A 3494-nucleotide genomic window follows, 5' to 3' on the forward strand; every position below is an offset into this window, starting at 1 on the left:
ATCAGAACTATGTGATGGGATACACTATAGAATTTGTTATTCACTATTTGGGTAGCATATTTATTGTGCTAGTGACACACTTATTTTTGGTAGGTTGTATTGCACGGATGTTCTTTTGTTGTTACATTTGTTGCTCTCTGTACACATCTTGTGTTACAGTTGATATTTAATATGCTTTTTTTTGCCTACCAAAGAAAAAGATATGTTACTCAAGAAGATTAAGTGGATACTTGACTTTAGTGGTTCATGTGGCGTCACTACATCTCTGAATTTTGATTTGATTGCTATTAAATATAGATTAGTATATTACAATTGGCTTGAGATACTAGGCACAAAAATGTTATTTGAGTTTGATTTAATCATGGAACTAAAGATGATCTTACAAGGTGCTCATACTTTACATCCACATGCTCCTTTGATCAAAATTATATCAAAGGGATGGATAAATAATCTTGGCAAGTTTAGCTGTAACATGCTTTTAGAAAGATTAATGTTTGTGTAGACTAGCTAGCTAGTAGAAGAGCCAAATTTGATGTTTTGCTAAAAGTTTATCATGTTTGTGTTGTGCAACTTCCAGTTTCTTTACTTGTTGATGCCATGAGCATTGTTTTCCTTTGTTACATTGTCCTTTTCTTTTTTGACAAATAAAAAAAAGATAATTTAATTATATATAATGATATTTACTTTAATTATCCTTATTATATGTAATAATTAAATTAATGATTTACTATCTTTCTAGTCCCTTCACTTTTTTTACTTGTCAATATTTCTTAATTTTTTTGCTCTTACTTTTAATAAGGACTAAAAAAAATTAATTAAGGGACTAAAAATAAGAAGAAAAAAGTTTAGGGAGATTCATCACTAAAAAATATAAGGAACTAAGAGATTTATGGACTGAAAAATAGTAAACCTTTAAATTAATTATTTTAGTTATCTATTTTAAAATAATCTAATTATTATAATTTAAAATTATCTAAACTTGAATTGAATTATATATTTTTAGTGAAAAAATATTAGTGTTATTACTTAATTTAAATTAAAATATATATTTTTTATCAAATTAAATGTTTAAATCACTAGAATCACAATACTCGTTGTTATATTAAGTGTTTACTATATTTTTATTTCCTATACTTTTTAGGATTTTTTTTTAATGGTTGAATCTTTTTTTTTTTGTTAGTCAATGTCATTTAACTTTTTTTTTCATTTTTACTTTTAGGTTTTTAACTTGTAGTCTCTTAATAATGAAAAAAAAAGTTAAGAAACTAAAACTTGTTAAAAAGATTTGTAAGACTAAAAAATAGTAAACTCTTATTTTAATTAATAGAGTAAATTATATTCCTATCCCTGAATATTGTTCTTTCCAATTATACTTGTCATCACTTTTTTTTTTATTTCTACACTAACCTCCATTGATGTGTGAAAATATTATACTAACACTCCCTTACACCAACCATCCCCCTCCCCCTATTATCTTTTGTGTAAATATGAGGGGAAAAAGTTAAAAATATTAATAAAAAAATATATAAGAAAAATAAGTTTTTAAGTCAATATTTGCTTAAAATTTTTCTAAAAAGTAGATTATATCTCTAATTTTACATACAATTAATAATAAATATTTTTCAATTTTATTATTTATTAGAAGTAAAATATTTAAATAATTATATAAAAAAATATTCCCCCCTTTAATACACCCTTGGATATGTCGTTATATATTACACTAACTCCTTTAATGTTTGAAAAAAATACATGGATACCTTTATAAGGGAGATTGTTGTAATCATTAAGTAAGGAAGAATGTTGTGTATAATTCAAAAAAAATCTCGAGAGGTGTTAATATAATTTGCTTTAATTAATATAATAACGAGAAATGTTAGTAACACACCACTAACACAATTTCTTGAACATGATTTTTTGTTGAATCAAAGATTCTAGACTTGAAGAGTAGACTTAGGATTTTGTTTTTAATCATTTTACAATGCCTAACAGTTTTAAAAGATGTGAACATTTGTATTGGATGTTTTTAGACTAGGCATGATGAGTGATTTAGTCTTAGTTTTCTTATATCCATGTTTAGTAGAAATCAAGCATGGTAAATTAATGAATTGATTTCAAAGTTTCTTAGAAGTAATGAGTTCAACATAGTGTAATCGATTACAAAGTTTAGTAATCAATTACAAAGTGTTAGAACAAGCAACATAACTCACTTCTACTTGAAATTTGGCAAGAATCATCGAATTAATCGATTACCAATTTCAGTAATTGATTACATAAGCCAGTTTCATCAAAAGGAAGACTTTGTGGCTTGAGATAATCGATTACCACATTTAGTAATTGATTAGATTGTGTCTAGAAACTTTAGGAGCTCTCTATGTGCTGAAATAATCGATTACCATATTTGATAATCGATTATTCCAAAACCACAGAAGCTTGAGAAGCTCTCCGTGAAACGAGATAATTGATTACCATATTTTGTAATCGATTACTAAGTTTCTAGAAATGCATAACAAAAAGGAATTTGAACGAATTAATTAATTACCATATTTGATAATCAATTAAATTGGTTTTAGCTATTAAAATTATAAATACCCTAACTTGTTCTTTCTCATTAGCGACTCTTAATAGGATATTATCTTTTTGAAAGCACATTTTAAGAGTCATTTAAGGGAATTACTTTTCATTTCTTCAAGAGATTCAAGTTTATCAAGATTCATTCATTCTTCATCATGACTTGATAATCAAAGGAGAGGCTTGAAGATGTTGTGATCAGCACATCAAGGGCATTCAATCCAATTCTGCTTTTTTTCTACTTTCTTAATCTTGGTTAGGGTTACCAAGGGTTTTCTGAGTTGATAGGGTTTCAAATCTTGAAATTTCTTATTTTAGGGTTCAACAAGGTTCTGGTTTTTCTCTTGTAGAGTTGAAGGTTCAAGGGAAAAGTAAATTTTTAGGGAATTGCATGTGCATAGTGCTTGTACTTGATTATCTAATAGTGGAAATTCCAAGGGATCCTAGAACAACTTGATATAGGTCCTCTTGAGGACTTGACCAATATAAATTATGTGTGTGATTCTCTCTTTCTCTAAACCTTGGTTTTGTGAATTAGTGCATAAAAATAATGCTCATACAAGGGCAGGTGTACCTTACACAATAGTAATAGTGAACTAAAAGTTTGATTATCGAACCTTAGAGATCAATTGTATTCCCAAGTAGTCAAAATTATTAAACTAAACAGTTAAGATAATTCAAAAGATTTAATTATTTTTGTGGTTTTTGTTTTTTAAGAGAAAACAAATAAAGTATTGCATAAGAGAGATTTAAGTGATAGAAAAACGACTAGGGATTCTGATTCACTAGTATCAATTTCCCTTAATCCCAGTTTTAGTGAAGTTCCTTCCAAAGTTAATTACCGATTCTCAACGTCAACTAAAGCCCATATGATCAAGGTTGAATTATGCTATATGCCTTAAATCAATACCCCAATGATCATGGAT

Source organism: Glycine max, chromosome 1, assembly GCF_000004515.6.
Source record: "Glycine max cultivar Williams 82 chromosome 1, Glycine_max_v4.0, whole genome shotgun sequence".
Classification (NCBI taxonomy): domain Eukaryota; kingdom Viridiplantae; phylum Streptophyta; class Magnoliopsida; order Fabales; family Fabaceae; genus Glycine; species Glycine max.